The 18,817-nt window shown below is 32.9% G+C and overlaps 1 long non-coding RNA gene across 1 annotated transcript; it reads left to right on the forward strand.

The window, feature by feature from the left end:
* The first annotated feature begins 864 nt into the window (after positions 1-864).
* Positions 865-3,308, forward strand: LOC133038736 (uncharacterized). Its single transcript, XR_009688251.1, has 3 exons — positions 865-1,449; positions 1,583-1,651; positions 2,379-3,308. It is a non-coding gene; the product is annotated as an uncharacterized LOC133038736 (long non-coding RNA).
* The last annotated feature ends 15,509 nt before the right edge of the window (positions 3,309-18,817 follow it).

The raw sequence follows: 18,817 nt of genomic DNA on the forward strand, positions 1-18,817 counted from the left end.
ACCATGGGTGATGCATGGTCAAATCCCTAGGTGCTGTAGGGTTTTTATGAGGAATGTCCTTTTTGCCTTGTGATTGACGTGACTCTTCGCAGAGTAGCCGTCGCTAGACTTAAATGATCATTACTGTGGCACTGCTGTTCGGGGGTTGTGCCGTCAGACTTTATTGCGTGTTACAGTCCCAACACGCTTCCTCCCATGCGGCATTAAATGCGACTTGATTGCTCAGGAGAGGCCTGACACATCCCGGAGAGGCTTCATGCTATGTGAGCTTCCGGGAGTACCTTGTACTCCGGGTGCCTCCTCCGGGACCTATGCCCAGGGTGCTTCCTTGTGGCGTACAAAGACTCATTAAATATTTACAAGTTATCTGATCCACGTGTCCTTATTCGACTGGTCCACGTATTTTGGGCAAATTCGGGGGCAACAATGATACTAATACATTAGACAAATAGTATTTTTCTAAGTTATGAGAATTATGTCATTTTTTTGTGGACTTTTTATAGATTACTATGGGCTTTTAGGTGTTGGGCTTGTTGAATTATGAGTTCACTTTATAGTATTATGATTGATATTATAATTATCATTATTGTTATTATTAGTGAGTATTATTAGGTGTACATTAACTTAGTCCTAGGTTGAGTTGGTTTCAACTTTTATATTTAAAATGATATAGATTATATAAGAAATAGGATTTAGTTACAAATAAATTGGTCCATAAAAGAAGATATATGAGTGCATGGTAAGATTGATTGCGTGGCTAGCATTAAGAGATTAGATCTCATTAATAAATCTTTGAAGACCATTTCTTTCCAACCAACATGCATGACTTTGATGATCATTATTCTTCTAAGTATTCCACAATTATGCTACAAAGTAGGAGCGTGGATGATATAGTTAGAGAATTAGTAGCATCACGAATTAGGTGGTAATTAAGTTACTGTTTGAAATGGAGCTTTTCTCTCTACCGTTGAATTAATCCAAAGTGTTTGAGCATGAAACATATATAGGGCTGCCATGTGGATTTAATTAAAGATTGGTTCAATAGTTTTGTTATAACTTAATTCAGGAGTGGAGTGTGGTTAAACTAACTAGAGTTAAGTCCAATCAAAAATCTATAAATAGAGATATGTAGTGCACTTATTTCCTCACTCATATTCAAAGAAGCCATCAAAATTCTCAAACCACACTCTTACTAAATTTTATATCTAAAACATTCATTCTTGAGCCCTCTCTCTACCGCCAGCTATAGTCACTTTCTTCTAATCTCATTAATCACTTGTTTCTTGAAAAGCCAAAAGCCAAAATCACTACACCACCATCGCCTCTCCTATACATATATACACATAAATATATATGGCTCATCACATTCTTCATCGTTTCGACGTCACTACCTTCATTGTTTTACATTCAAGTTTCTAGTGCTCTACTAGATTTTATTTGAAAACTAAGGTATCATTTTATAATTTGAGATTAGTAAATTCAAAGATAAGTTTCATATATATATATATGTAATACGCACACACATATATATATTATATATATACCATTATGATAACTCCTAATTAATAAGTATGAAATTTAGGTTTTTCCTAAGACAATTATTCTCAAGGATCACTTTCATTGCAATCAAGGCTAGGACTCCATATTCGAGGTAAGGAAATTAAGTAGAAAAAACATAAGTTATCTGTATGTAATAACATTCATAGGAGGAGTGGGAATAGTAAAAGAGAAGTTAACTAAGGTCTTCTGCCTGACTCTTTATTGTTTGTTATTTAATGTACTGTATAATATATATTTAAATAATATGTTTATAAGATTCATGTTATTTATGTATGTTTACAGTATTAGAGCATGACCATTGCTAAAGGTATATATTTAAATAATATGTTTATAAGATTCATGTTATTTAAGTATGTATGTAAATAGTGTGTTTATAAGATTCACATTATTTAATTATGATTGTTATGTTATTTAAATAATGTATAATAGTTTGCCATTATTTAAATTAGATAGATTATAGTTTATGTGACATGGTTTGACCGAGAAGATAATAGTTAAATACTTGACTGTTGGGTCTATATGGTAGATAGGGGGCCATTTAGTAGTGGGTACGATTTTACTGAACCCAGCCCTCCGCCTTTCAGTCTAATAGCTCGAGTTTATTTGCCAAAGTCAGACTCAGGCGTAATCATTATCATGTGATTTAGCTTAGAACCTAGTTATTAGTGACTAGTGATATAATTAAGTTTATGTTTTGCTATCTGTCTAAATATGTGCATGTGCAATTTAGTTAGGATTTACTTTTATTTATGTGACTACCTGACACACATTTCCTTACTGAGTTTAGTAGCTCACCCTTATCAAATTATCATGTGCAGACCAATGTAACTGAAAGTCTAGAATGCCAGTGGCGAATGAAACTTTGGACGCTTGTGTGTGTGAACTCGCTGAGGGCCATATAACTGCGAGCAGTCTAGGGCGCTCTATTTATTTATTTACGCTATTAAATTTACGTCGCAATTATTTATTATGTCTTTTGTATGAAAATTGGCCAGTTGTGAACATTTTCAAGTATTAAATAAAAATGCGACATTATAATTTTCTGCGTTTAACGCTTGTAAAAAAAAAATTAATATTTTTATAAAAGTACGGGCATTACAAAATGGTATCAAAGCCTTGACCCAGCCGGAAGTGTGGTCGACGAGGACATCGGACCCCGTAAGGGGGCTGATTGTGACAGTCAGTAGTCCCGTGATCTGTAAGGGGAAACACCGGGTAAGCTGTGCAATCCCACATCGCCTGGGGAAGGTCAAGTGTGACTACACAGTTGAAGAGAGCTTAAATGGATTGATTGGTACTACCTATATCAACAAGGTGCATCTTTTTTTTCGGTAGCCCATCACGAAAGAACTCTACAGTTAAGCGTGCTTGACCTGGGGTAATTTCAGGATGGGTGACCTCTTGGGAAGTTTTCCTAGGAAGCGTGCGAGTGAGGACAAAGTACGCTGGAAATACTTGTGTTGGTCTGTAGGGTCAGTCATCAGTCCATGAAGCAGCCAGAGTAACGTACTCGTGTATAAGAGTCATTCATTCTGTGGGTGTAAGGACCCAATGGAGGCTTGAAGCGGGGACGTTACACATGGCATGTGGGGCGCACTCACATGTAAGCGAGGCGGGACAGTCGTCCTTGGATAAAAAAAATTCGGAAAAAAAAATATATATGCAATTTAGTTAGTTACGACATATATTTGTAATAAAAAATTGATATTTATAGATATAATATTAGATTTAGTGTAATGGTTAAATTAGATTACGTAGAGCATTGTTTTTTTCCTTTTTAAGTTTACTTTTGCCCTATCTACTATGAGAAGCTTTAAGCTTTGTAACAGAGAAAACAGAGTGAAAAGGAAAAGAATAATCTGTTGTATATTGGTTGAGCTGAATTACAAGCCTTTATATAGGCAAAGGTACAATTAGACATGTGCTACAAAATAAGCAACTTGGCAAGGTAATTAACAGAAAAATAACTGATTACAAATCAGTTAGAATAACTAATTAACAACCTTTAATAGCCCCCCTCAAGATGGAGTGTAGATATTAATTACGCCCATCTTGGAAACTATGGTAGAAAAAGGGGTAGGAAGTAAAGGTTTGGTAAAAATATCCGCCAAGTTTTGTTGAGAAGAGACATGGAGAAGACGAATGGAGCCTTGCTGAATTTTCTCTCGGATGAAGTGGCAGTCGATTTCAACATGTTTGGTGCGCTCATGATACACGGGGTTTTCACTGATGTGAATAGCAGCCATGTTGTCGCAATAAAGATTAGCTGGTTGTTTGTGGGAGACGCCAAAGTCATTGAGAAGGGCAAGGAGCCATGTCAATTCGAAAGTAGCATTAGCCATTGCACGGTATTCAGCTTCAGCCGACGAACGAGAAACTACTTGTTGTTTTTTTGATTTCCAGGAGACGAGGGACTTCCCAAGAAAAATGCAATAACCTGAAATGGAGCGACGAGTATCTTGACAGCTGCTTCAATCTGCATCAGCAAAGAACGAGACTTGGACATTGTCTCAGGATAGACTGGTTTCAGTATATGCTTGCAGATGTGGTGCTGCATCGGAAGGAAAAAAGAGTCCCTGTCCAGGTGTTTGCTTTAAGTATTGTAAAATTCGATGAGTGGCCTGCATATGGGGAAGCCGAGGACAAGAGAGGAATTGGCTGAGATGATTGACAGCATATGTGATGTCCGGCCTAGTAATAGTAAGATAGATGAGTTTGCCTATCAAACTTCTATAACCGGATGGGTCAGGGAGAATTTTCCCTTTGTCTTTGCTCAATTTAAGGTTGAGTTCCATGGGTGTAGAGGCCGATTTTGCCCCTAGATATCCTGTATCTTTGAGAAGTTGAAGAGTAAATGGCCTTTGGGAAATGGAGATCCCTTTGGAAGTTCTACCAACTTCAAGGCCAAGGAAAAAATGAAGCTTTCCTAAGTCTTTGAGTTTGAACTTGGCATCCAGTTTTTGAGTGAACTGAGAGATGGCAACATTGTTGTTGCTTGCTATGATCATGTCATCGACATAGATGAGAATGGCAATGAAGATAGAGTTTGTTTTCTTGATGAATAATGAGTTATCGGATAGAGATTGGGTAAAGCCATCCTCGATCAATGTGGAGCTTAATTTGGCATACCATTGTCGGGATGCTTGTTTGAGGCCATAGATGCTCTTATTGAGTTTGCAAACTGTATTGGGAGGAGCATTATAACCAGGAGGAATTTTCATATAGACCTCTTCATGGAGATCCCCATGAAGGAATACGTTATTGACATCTACTTGATGAATAACCCAATTATTAAAGTGCCAAAAAAACTTTGAGGGTATTGAATTTTGCAACAGGTGCATATGTTTGCGAAAAATCAATGTCGGGTTTTTGGCTATAGCCTTTAGCAACGAGGCGAGCCTTGAATCTTACAACTTCACCTTCTTGATTATATTTAACCTTGTACACCCATTTGCAACCAATGGGTTTGTGTCCAGGAGGCAACTTGGTAATGATTTAAGTTTTATTTTTTTTCTAAAGCTTGGGTTTCATTATCAATTGCTTCAAGCCAATGTTTGAATTGAGAAGCCTCAACATAGTTTTGAGGCTCGGTTTGTGTGTAGGCTGCAAGGACAGCAGCTCTAAAAGAGGGATGAAGTTTGATGTAGGATAAGAAAGGCTCAATAGGATGATTAGTAGAAGCCGCATGACATACATAATTTTTCAAGTGAGCAGGTTTGACAACTTGTCGACCTGTTTTTGTTGTGCGAATAGCAGCTGGAGGGCTGGTTTTGTTTGTGTCAGGTTCACAAGGTGGTGTAATATTTGGTTCACAATCTGGTGCAATGTCTGATGCACAATCTGGTGCAATATCTGGTGCACAATGTGGTGCACAAACTGGTGCAATATCTGATGCACAGTCGGGTTGGGAATTTGGTGCACTATGTGATGCACGATCAGATGCACAAGGTGGTGCATGATCTGATGCATAAACTGGTGCAAGAGGCTGCTGGGCAGGTGCTGAATTAGTTGCTGGTTTTTTTGATATAGGTGCAGAAACAACCGATTGGGTGAAGTCTGCAGTGGAAATTATTTCTGGGGTGGGTGCAACATGTTGCTTTATATGAGATGATGATATATTGGAAGTGGCTGGTGCTGTTGCTGGTGCAACAGGCTGTTGATAAGGGAGAACCAAAGGAGAAAGAAAATTGTTAATCTCATCTAAGGAAGTGGTAGAGAGATAGGGAAAAATATTCTCATGGAATATAACGTCCCTAGAAGTGTATATTTGTTGAGATTCAATGTCAAATAAGAGATAGGCTTTCATTCCGTGTGGATAGCCAATAAAGACAGAGGCACGACTTCTTGGAGAAAACTTGTGCCTTTTAGAGGGTAAAGTGGAACCATATGCTAAACACCCAAAGGATCGGAGATGATCATAAGTAGGGGGTTTGTTATAGATAAGTTCAAAAGAGGTATTGGTCTTGAGTAGAATAGAGGGTGTTCGATTTATGAGGTAAGTTGATGTAGCAATTAGGTGAGGCCAATAAACCAGAGGGAGATGGGATTGAAATCCTAACGCACGAGCAACATTGAGAATGTGTTGGTGTTTTCTCTCCACAACCGAGTTTTGTTGTGGTCTCTCAACACAGGAGTGATAATGTGTAACTCCTTTGGATGCATAAAAGGAAGAAAGATTCAACTCCTTAGCATTATCTGATCTTACAGCCTTGATGGCATGAGAAAATTGTGTATTAACCATCTGAAAAAAATCAGGAATGACTTTTTGAACTTCAGATTTGGTTTTTAACATATATGTCCATGTATATCGGGATTTATCGTCAACAATAGTCAAGAAGTAACGATACCCTTCAGTACTTATTATTGGGAAAGGTCCCCATATATCCATATGGATTAAATCAAAAATATGAGATGCAAAGTTGTTATGAGAAACAAAAGGTAATCGTTTTTGCTTTGCAACATTGTATATATGACAGTGAGTATGAGGATGGTGAACAATAGAAGAACCAATCTTTTTATTGAAAATGTTTGAACATACAAAGATGGGTGACCAAGGCGATTATGCCATTGATCTACAATTGATTTATTTAAAACTAAACCAGAAAAACCAGCAGCTGTTATAGGAGGTTCTTGGTGTAGGAGATACAACTTTCCTTGACGTTTAGCTGTCCCAATCACCACACTCCGAGAAAGATCCTGTATAACACAATCTTTGGTGTTAAAAAAAATATAGTAAGGGAATTGATCAACCAAAGCAGTGATGGAGAGGAGATTGAATCAAAAATCTGGTATATAGAGTACATTGTGAAGGGTGAGATTATGATTAATGCACACTGTACCAACTTTGGAGACAAAAATTTTGTGACCATTAGGTAGTATAACATATTTAGGAAAAGTTAAATCTTTGAAGGAAGTAAAACAAGAAAAATTAGAACACATGTGGTGTGTAGCACCACTATCAAGAACCCATTGAAAAGAGTTAGAAGAGATATTACCAGCCTGGTTTGAAGCTGCAGCAGGTTCAGCACGGGTGGATTGACTAAGTTGTTGGCTTAGTAGAGAAATTAGGTGCTGGCACTGGGAAGTAAGATCTGGAACAGTAGGTGCAGTAGCAGTGTTCTCAGGTTGTTTGCGATTGCTGGTGGTAGCTTGATTCACTTGAGCTTTACCCTTATCAGTTCTTTTCTTGTCTCCATAACCCGGTGGAAATCCATGGATAAAGAAGCACTTGTCAACTAAGTGACCGGGCTTACCACAATGAGAACAAGAGGGTCTCGGATTTTTATTTCTTGAAGGATTGGTAGATGGTGGTCGAACCGATGAAGCAAGAGGATGGTTTTCAAATGAACCAAGAGTGCGTTGGCGTTCTTCTTGAACGATCATGGCAAAGACTCGCGAGAGGTTCGGTATAGGTTCATTGAGTAAAATTTGGGCACGAACAGAGGAGTATGATTCGTTAAGCCCAGTAAGAAATTGGAGGACTTGATTTTGATTATAAAAATCAAGAAAAACCTTCAAGGCACCACAGGTACAGGTTGTATTCGGCTGAAATTCTTTCAGCTAATCCCATAGGGATTTGAGTTTTGTGAAGTATGTAGTGACGGAATTGTCACCTTGTTGCAACCGAGTGAGTTGCGTTTGAAGTTGGAAGATTCGAGGAGCATTGCCCTCATTGAATCTTTCAGCTAAGTCTTGCCACATATCAGTAGCTAGGTCAAAGTACATAATACTTTGAGCGATTTCAGCAGAGACGGAATTGACGAGCCAGGACATAACCATATTGTTACAACGAAGCCAAGAAGGGAGAAGAGAGTTACCAGATTCTGGCCGAGGGAGTGAGCCATCTATGAATGCAATTTTGTTCTTCGCAGCCAAGGCCATGGTGATTCTCCTTTTCCAAGATTGATAATTGATCCCCGTGAGTACTGTCGAAACCAAAACCAGACCAGGATGGTCACCGGAACTGAGGAAGAAAGGGCTGGAATCTTCATGAACATGGCGATCTTGAAGAGAAGTGGATCGGCTGTTGAGAATCGGGTTGTCTTCGGTTCTTGGAGACGGATCTTCGTGAACAGCTGTATGATTTGGAGGTCGAGTCCTGGTTGTAGGTCGTCAAGAAGTCGCCATTGGATCTGCTGTGGGAGCGGAAGTAACCTCAGCAGGAGGGTCTGAGGAGTTATTTTCAGGTGGAGGATGAAGGAGTCCATCCTGAGATCTTGTGGAAGGCCTTGCCATTGAAATGGGCAGGGTAACTTCTGATACCATATGAGAAGCCTTAAGCTTTGTAACAGAGAAAACAGAGTGAAAAGGAAAAGAATAATCTGTTGTATATTGGTTGAGCTGAATTACAAGCCTAGGCAAAGGTACAATTAGACATGTGCTATAAAATAAACAACTTGGCAAGGTAATTAACAGAAAAATAATTGATTACAAATCAGTTAGAATAACTAATTAACAACCTTTAATATCTACCTTACAAAAAAAAAAAAAAATTATACCCCCTTTAAATCTTGAGTTGCCATATAATTATTAAATATTTGCAGCACAAAATGGTCAACATCCAGCCAACGTATAATATCATGGCTAGTTCAAGGTTCTGTTCTTGATATGGTTTAGAAGAATTTTGAAATCAAAATGTTCATGCGATTTTCCCAAAATGAAAACCAAACCATTGTACTAATTAAAAAAATCAAAGCAAATCAATTCATTGAAGAATAGTAAAATTATTGAAATTGAATTTTTTTAATTATTATTATAAAATTAGAAAATAATTCGCGCTTCTCGTGCGATTATTTATAATTTTTTTAAATTATATATAAAAAATTATATTTTAAACTTCAACAATACAAAGGTTAATTTTAAACGTATGATCCACTCAATTGTTTGATTTTTTTATTATTATCTAAGCACATGGACACACAAAAGAAAATGATAAATAAGAGTACAAATATGAAAGCTTTCAACTTTTAGTAATCTCCATTATTATTATTTCAAGTTAATGAAAAAGTAAGTAAATTATTTGAACAGTATAAATATTTTAAAATAAATATTTTGAAGATTATATTTTGTCAAAATATTAAAATTATTTATAAATAATCTAAAATATATATTTAAAAATTTATGTTCTGGGTAAAGATTAACACTGAACTTTAACTTTTAAAAGTAGATTTCGGACATCGTCCATAAATTTTTTATATATTTTAAAAATCATGTGATGTTCAATTGGACCCTTTACTTTTAAATTTTTTTTAATATGCAATATATAGAGAAAACTTGTATTATAGTTGGATATAAATATAAAAGAATTAATAATTTGAACACTTAGGTTTTTAAAATTCTTTAATATGCAATATGTAGAGAAAATTTGTATTATAATTGGATACAACTATTAAAAAAAAAAATTAATAATTTAAACATACAAAGGTGAACATAAGTATTGATAGTAATGGAGAATTAACACAAGACATAATGATAGAAAATTAACACACAACATGAAAAATATTAATAAAAAAAATAATATTAAAAATAAAGAATATATGTGCGTATACCTAATTTGTGGAAATTTTTACCTAAGAAACTCATAATGAATACACAAATAATATAGGAATAATTACATAAACCACTATTTTTTGTAAAATATTTACATTTTTACGTTCAAAGAATGTTTTTTTTTTTTATATATTTTTACGGTTTTCTAAAAAATAATACGAAAATAACATAAAATCAATAAGAAAACTACATAAAAGTAACATTAAAATAACAACAAAAAATAGCATACATATAACAAAAAATTAACAATAAATTAACAAGATTACAACATAAAAATACCGTATAATCTGTAAATAAAATCAAAATAATCGTAAAAATGTTCAAAATTCCGTGAAACTGTATTTTTGTAAATTTTTTGTTGTTTTTATGTTTTCGTGAAATAATCCCAATAATATATAATTTGGAATTCATCTTCGGCAAGAGCACTTTTCACCAGGGCTGGCCCTGAGTTGAAATGAACTATAGGCAAAAAAAAATTGAGCCTTACTATAAAGATAAATGTTATTTTTAAAAATTATTAAAAAATATGTATATTTTTTAAAATGTATTTTTTTATTTGGGCCCCTAAAATGAATGAGCCCTAAGCACGGACCTAGCCCACCTATACTTAGGGCCAGCCCTACCCTTCACATACATGTGATATCATATAAAGAAAAGAGAGCAATAATTTATTAATATCATTAACCTCCTATAATTTTTGAGTTACAAATTTAAAGTATATAAATATATGTATGAATATATATATTCGGAAAATATATATATATATATATATAAATAATTTGGTGGTTTTGAGATATTTGAAGAAAATTATTAAAAAAAATTAAAATATGATATTTGGAGAAAGATAATTTTGACATGTATAAGTATGAATTTCTTTTTAAATTGTATGTAAATAATTTTTTTAATCAAAATAAATAAAATGCTAAATATTGAGATAATTAAAGAGATAATAGATAGAATATGAAAGTGTCATATTACCGCTTCATATCTTAGTTTTATACGTATAGATATATAGATGATTAAGTATAGTTTAAGAAATAATAATAGTTTACATATATAAATATTTTTCTTAATTAATTAGTCAATCAATAATTATAAAACTAATAAAAAAAATAATAAGAAAATTAAAGAGTGAACAAATAAAGATAATTAGAGAGATTTTAGAATAATATGTCACCTTCTTATACTTTTCTTTTATATATATATAAATAATTATAATGATGTTACCACCATATAAAAAATTTATAGTATTTTTTTGTTATATAATTTATTAAATAATATAATATATAAAATAAATATATAATGTAACAAATTGTTTTAAGTATAATTGTCTTGTAATATACAATTTGTGGAGTTACAAGTTACTATTTGTAATTTCATAAATATCACCAATTAAATGTGTCAAGGGATATTACTTATTCTACGAAATTTAAGAGATATAATGAAAATATATGGACTTATTACTATCATCTATAAGTAGTATAAATTAGGCTAATTAGCAATTTTTTCCTTCCAAACTTTGACATATACTAAATCATACCCCCTTAACTTTTTTGGCAGTTAAAAATTCTTCTTGAACTATTGAGGTTGTTAAATTTAAGGATTTTTGTCTAATTTCATTCAATTTTACTGTTTCAGTGATTGTTTATTTACTAAAACATGCTCTTTAGACTTTGATATCTACCAAATTATGCCCCTCAAACTTTGATATGTACTAAATCATGCCCCCTGAATGTTCATCCATGATAGAATTTTTTTACTAAAATTAGATAAAAGTCTTTAAATTTAACAATCTTAATAGTTCAAGGGGAATTTTTAACGGTCATAAAAGTTCAGGAGACATAATTTAGTACATATCAAAGTTCGGGGGAAAAAATTACTAATTAACCTATAAATTAAGATGGGAAGTTTTGGACTGTTCGGAGTTAGTTGCAAAATGTTGAATTTTATAGTAACTGGTTACTAGTGACATTTGGGCCATTTTTGTAAACTTGAGCGTTTTGAGAATGTTGTGTTCGCTTCTAACAACTCCTATAATACCCCAAATCATTCATTTAAGCCTACCTATATTGAGAGTTGATGTGCGTTATACTTGTTTAGATTTGAAAATATGTGATTCTAAATACTATATAAATACATATATTAGATGCTCATTTAGATACTAATTTTTATCTAGAAAAATATTGCTACAACCTTATAAGCTTAATTGTTTTCAAAGCGATTCCCTTAGTCTTTGCATGTGTTTTTCTTCAATTGAGGAAATAAGAGATTGTTTGCATGTGTTTTTCAATTTTTAGAATTGTATTTTTAAAAGTAAGAGAAAAAATATAGTTTTTTGCTAATTTAAAAATTTAACAGTATTTATCTAATGCTTTTCAAAATCTATTTATAAAGTTTTTTTACTAAAAAAAATATTAATATTCTACATCATACTACGACATGAATCTAGCTCAACTTGGACCCGACCTCGATCCCAAAACTCAGACTCCAGGCCCAGATCCCAAACCCGGACCCAAAGAATGGAGCCCGGACCCGAACCCTGGAGTTGGATCTCGGGACTCGATACTCGGACCGTGATCCCAAGCCGGGACCCGGAACTGGACTCAGCCCTAGACCCATGGCCGGGTATGTGAGAGAAAATATAAATAGAAAAATATGTTAGACCAAAAATAAAAATTATTTTTGAAAATAGAATAAACATCATTTTAATTTTGTCTGTTTTTTTTTATCTTTTTCTTAACTTTTTTTTCAGAATTTTTTTTTTAAAAAAAAAAAAATTGAAGCCAAATAATAATCCCTCTAAGCTTTTAGATAAAAGTGTAAAGCAATATATTGTTCAAACTTTGGTAATCCTTACTAGCTTTTCAGTCGCGAGGTGATGAGAGTAATTAATTAAGATAGTTCTTTCTTCTTATTAACATTATTTTTGTTCTTTATTTTCTTGTTACTTTGAGTTGTAATACATTATCTTCATTTCCTACTTTTCTTATTTACTTGTATTTTAAGTATTTGTATTACAATATTTATTTACACTCAATATGTTAGTACTTGTAGTTTTATGTTCAGGAATGTTAATTACAACCTCCTATTACAACTTCTTAGTCAATTTCTATATCTGAAATCACATGTCGAAATATTTTTTTCATAGCGGTATTCGTTATAATTACAAGATCATCCCTGTAAATTTTTGAAAAATTCCGAATAGTTTACAGTACTGAAAACAGAATTCTTGATATTCTAGTTTACCACGCACGTTCAAAAAACTTCAAACGTATTTTCGGCACTATAAACTAATAGAAATTTTTCAAAAATTTACAGGGATGATGTTGTAAGCATATAACAAACACCCTCATGAAAAAAAATTTGAAAAAAAAAATATATTGATATGTGTTTTCGAGGGTAGAAGTTAACTAAGAGATTGTAACAGGAGGTTGATGATAGCATTCTTGAGCTGTGATTGTTAGTTTCATTCCATTCATATATTAATATGTGACAGTTTGTATTGTTGGAATGGTGAGCGTGATCATTTTATAGAAGAGAGAAATACAATTTTTACAGACAGAACCAGTAATGAAATAGTTGAAGGGTGCAAAAGAAATAATCGATCAGACAGAGATTTATAGTTAATAAATGTGAACACCATTATTTTTCAAAGTAGTGATTATTTTCACTAGTATTAATTATAATGGTATTTGTTAGTATCGTTAGCCAATCACAAGACGATATATCTAAAAGGTGTTAGACACTACTAGTGCCCAATAACAATGCTTTTGATATTATGCAAAAGTTTTAAACAAAGAGTATTACATTAAACTAGACTCGATACTTTATTAAACTAATAGTAATATTGACATGTAGGAGGGTGTTAGAGTAAACATTAACCTTGCAGGCTCTAACTTGGCAAGCCTTGAGAATCTGTTCATATTACACAGTTTATCAATGAACCAATAGTACTAGAATATCAATAGAGAAAGTAAGATTTGTCAAATTAAGACAGAATCAAGACTCTATTAATATTGGTGTCAACACTTATCACTACCTTAATGACCATTCAAAACCGAAACCAGTTGGCACAGCCATGTTTGTTGCCCTAATTTGGGCGCAATTGGGTTATCCTAGCTACTACAATATATCTTTGCTTCCATGAAATTTGCATTGCAAACTCTATCTTTATTATTGTTGCTTCATTTGGCTTCCTTACTTCGTTTGTGATATTTGGTCCTATGTTACATATTCTACTACCTTTTTTTTGCTGCTGGTCACAGTTGATAAGTGGGTTGAAAAAAGGTGGGCAAATTAATATAAGGATATTCAGAATAATATTAATGATCATCATCATGTAGACGTTATGTACTATTTCGTGTCATGATGAATTCTACTACTATATTTTTTCTACTTATTATAATGCTTTTTCGTTTATATATGTTGTGGATATTATTTAATTATGTAATTGTTTGTTAGATAATGAGAAGAATTTTGGAGAGATTAGTTAAATGGAAGAAGTTATATTTTATATCTTAATTTGAGTGATTTTTGATTTGGTACAAAATGATGAGATTATATTTTTATTTTAGGACTTTATAGATTAATCTATAAACATTATTAAATGACTAGTTTCTACATAATTTCTACTACTAACACAAGTGAAAGAAAATTCTAAAAAATTCAAGAGTACTCAAACAAACAAAAAAACTTTAGATACTTTAGTAAATATAATAATAGTTTAGAAAACTTTCGTAACAACAAAAAAATTCTAAAAAATTAACTATATTAAATTGATAACTCTAAGATTTAGAGTTATTTTGATATCTTTAAACTTAAATTTTAAACTAAATAATAAAGTAATTAGTGTCTATATTATGTAATTGTGTTTAGTTTGTTGTGTGTGTGTGTGTTATTAAGTGTTAGATAGACTTATATTGCTATTTTTGTGTGTATTAAGCAGAAAAAAAAAAAAAGCTGAAATGAGTGTTGGGAAGTGTTTGGGACAACAAGAAAAAGAGCATGAAAAGACTTGTTGCTGATTGTCATTGCTATAGCAATTATCGTGTAGCAATTGGCCAGCCCAGTAAGTGAATTGTGGCAGAAATTCCAACTGACGTTAATGAAGAATAAAGGATGCTTATGTGGTGAAAATGTGTACAATGACTCAGCCCATGTGTGGAAAAAGAAGGGCAAGTGGATAATGACTTGGATTTCTAATTAGGGTAAACTTTAGTACCCTAAATGGGGGGCAGCCAAGAGAATAGGGAGATATAGATGGTGGCTGCACTTGAAAAGAAAGAGGAGTACGAAATTTCAGAGAGAAGTGCAGAAAAAAAAAAAAAAAAAAAAAAAAAGGAAGAGGCTAAAAAGAAGAGAAGAAGAAGACTAAGAAAAAGGAGAAGAAGGCAACGTCAATAGAGACGATTTGAGCTCACCAACTCATTTCTCTTGCTCTCCTCTTCCATTTTGTATCATTTTCTACTCTTTGATTTTCTCTTTAGCTGCATGAACATGTTATTTTTTTGTTTTAGGTTTTTAACTTCAAACATGAACTAAGATCTTTGAGATTTGGGTGATTATGAACCCTTGTATGAACTAGTGCTTTGATTTGCAATGATTGAAGTGACCATATCTTTGTTCAATTAGATGTGATGAAATGTTGATTGAATGTTAATTTTTGGCCAGAATTAACATTTAGTAAGCTAGATCTTACTTGGAAAAGTAAGACCTAGTTGAACCCATCTAATTAATGCATGATTTTTATCTCTTTTTTAGGTATTAATTAATAGTGAAATAGGCATATTTTGCTACCTTGCATAACTAAAGATTTGATGCTATATGGGACTGTTTGTGACCTTATTTAGTGTAGGAATGCATTGTTGAGGTTATGAATGGTATATTACAGGTTTTGGAAAAAGGTTGCTGGGCTTTTGTGAAATCTGTTAACTCTGGCAGGATTGCTACGTCATTGCTAAGTCATTGCTAAGTCATTGATGTATTAACTGGAACATACCAGTGGGAAATTAACCACCCAAGTCTATTTTCTAAATCTAAAATTTTCACAACTTTAATCACCCTTAGCTTCTTAATTTTAGTTTATTTAGCTTAAAATATTATTTCTCAACTCTAGAATTAAGGTTAAGAATTTTTCCTCTTGAATTGATTAGTTATTTTGCTTTCTTTTTATTTGACATTTTTGAATTGCTTTTAGTTGATTTCGCATTATTTAGCGTAAAAGTCCCTGTGGATACGAACATTGATTACTTATCATTGTATTACTTGTTTGTGATTGTGTACACTTGCGCAATTATAAATCAATATAATTTTCACAACATAAATCAAGTTTAATATTTCAACACACCCTCCCTCAAACTTGATTTCTGACTCCAATAATACTTCGTAGTTTGATGAATATTTCTCTCTTGAGTAGCTTCGTAAAAATGGCTATTGCTTGATCTTGAGATTTGACATATTCCACTCTTACTTCTTTTCTTTCAATGCATTCTCTTATGTAATGATAGCGGGTATCGATGTGTTTACTTTTTTCGTGAAAGACTGAATTCTTTACTAGTGTAATTATTGATTTGATATCAACACGAATCTCAGTTGGTTCAATTTGAGCTTGAGTTTGGAATCCAACTTGAGGTAAGGAATTTCTTTGATTTTCTTTTCAACTGAAGGTGAATCTTAGGGTTTGGAGATTGGGCAATTTTTCTTGAATTAAGCTTTGTTGTGTTATTCTATGGATTAAAATCAAGGTTTAAACTATAATAATTTTGTGGTGAATTGAGTTAAGGAATAAAATCAATTTATGACTCTTGTTGGTTTCATTCTTGGTCATTTTTGGTTTTATGTATTTTGAAGCAGAAGTTTTGAATTTTGAGTATGAGTTTGAGCTTTAGCTTAAACTAGTTTGGTTTCTCTTAAGTTTTGAGTTGTGGAATTATGTGATTATTGAGCTGTGATTTCATTTAAGCATGTGTTATTTTATGAGATTTTGTACTTGCATACACTCTGTTTTGGGCTTAGAAACCAAGTGCATTATATGAGTAAAGTCGGTTTTGGTTTTGTACATTTTCAAAGCTCTAAAATTGGGTTTTTTAGATTTTTCGAACCCAGTTACCACGACGAGCCCTTGCATAAAATAGGGGATAGCCCCTACGTAGTTTGGTCACGGTGATAATTAGTTGTGGCAACTCCAAAGCGACAATTTAATTTTTCCCATTTTATTTTGGTCATAATTTTTTACTCCGAATTTTGTTTTGAATATTCTTTATATTGTTGGAAAGCTCATTACGAGGTCTATTACTTCATTTAGAGTTAGAGTCCTAAATGTGAGTATTTATGTTATAAAATTAAGTATTTACCCTATTGTGTTTTAAACTCAGAATTATAATTAGGGTTATTGGCACTTGTTCAAGATCACTTATGGATTGAAACTCTCCTCATACGTTCATTAGAATCCAAGTAAGAAAGCAAACCCTGCCCTTAGAGTATAGCGTAATGGCTCACTTATATATTATGTGGATAATTAGATAGAAATGTGAGTTAGGGTTATTACCCCTAAAATTTCAATATTTGAGCATGTGTTAAATGAATTATGTATATATATTAAGAGTTATGTCTGTAAGATATAATTGTATTAGGCCTGATAAACACTATGAGGATAAATCCTTGTGAGAGCATAATGTATGAACTATGCAAATATGATAAGAGTTATGCAATCAAGACATAACTAGGTTAGACTCGGTAATCAAAACTGAGAAAAACTCTGATAATGCCTTATATAGTAAATACATGTGTGAGCGTAACACGTGGTGTCTATACAATATAGACTTAGGATATTGTGGCATCATCATAAACACGGTGCCATGTTATATTAGTGTGATGGCACAGTAATCTACTCAGTGGCGTATTAAATGTGATATGTATGCTATATGTTATTTGGGTTTGATTATGCTTTCTTGTTGGACCTTTGCTCATGGGTGCTCTATTGTGCAGGCAAAGGTAAAGTAATATTAGGACAGCCTTGAGTTCGAGGGTTTTGATGAAGAATTGTACATGTTTCGGCCAAACTAGACCGCGAGGGTTGGATCCAACAGGGAAATTGTATAGAAGTCTCATTTTGCCACTTAGGTCGACTTTTATGTAAACAACTTGTAATATTTTATAAAAGATTTTACGGGATCCCAAAATTGTATTAATATTTTGGTTTAAATTAAGAGAAATGCTAATGGGCACCAGTGGTGCTTAGCATCCTCCTATGTGTCAATACCGCTATTGGTTCAACTAAGTATCGAGTCCCACATAATTTAATATAATAACTTTTAGGGAGTATCGCTAGCTAATCGCAACGCGACATGTCGAAAAGGTGCTAGGCACACCACTGGTGCCTAATAGCAATGCTCTTAAATTAAAAGCTATTACAAGTTGTTTTTAATTACGAGTTATTATGTTTTAATTTACTATATTTATTAGACCCCAGTTAACGAAATTAGCATAATATAATCTTAACTCGTGGTGTTTCTTTAATTAAGGCGTTACATTATGGCTCCTTTTAGTGTTGTATAGTAGCCTAGTTACCTTTGTGTATCAACAACTCTATTTCGGCTGATGCCATTTATTTAATTAATGAATTCTCTTAGTCTTGGACCCTTCTTTAGCATTTTGTTTGGAGGTGGTGTTTTTAGTAGGCTATTTTTTAAAAATAATAATAATAATAAATTAAATAAAATAAAAAATATATCAACATTGTGAAATGATTATTTTTCAAATTTAAAAACTAACATGTCACAACGAGCACATAGAGTTTTAGTTTTAGATGATATGAAAATTGAAAGCTTAGAAGAAATGAGACACTAACACAACATGGCTTAATGGGATGAAGGGACCCAAGGAATTGGCTTTTGTCTTAACCTTTACCCACTGAAACACCCTAACTTTTAAAGTGCCTTGGCACAAAATTCTTTGATTTGATTTGAAAAACAATAATATAATTCTAGGACCACCACCAACTACATTTACCAAATATAGCTAATTGTCAAGCCTGTAAATACTTTTTGAGCTTAGAAAAAATTTCAAGGTATTAAAAATCAGAGCATTGTTATTAGGCACTAGTGGTGCTTAGCACTTTTGCGATATGTCGCGTTGCGATTGGCTAGCGATACTCTTTAAAAGCTATTATATTAAATTATATGGGACCCGATATTTAGTTGGACCAATC

This window comes from Cannabis sativa, chromosome 6 (genome assembly GCF_029168945.1).
Source record: "Cannabis sativa cultivar Pink pepper isolate KNU-18-1 chromosome 6, ASM2916894v1, whole genome shotgun sequence".
In the NCBI taxonomy this organism is placed as follows: Eukaryota; Viridiplantae; Streptophyta; class Magnoliopsida; order Rosales; family Cannabaceae; genus Cannabis; species Cannabis sativa.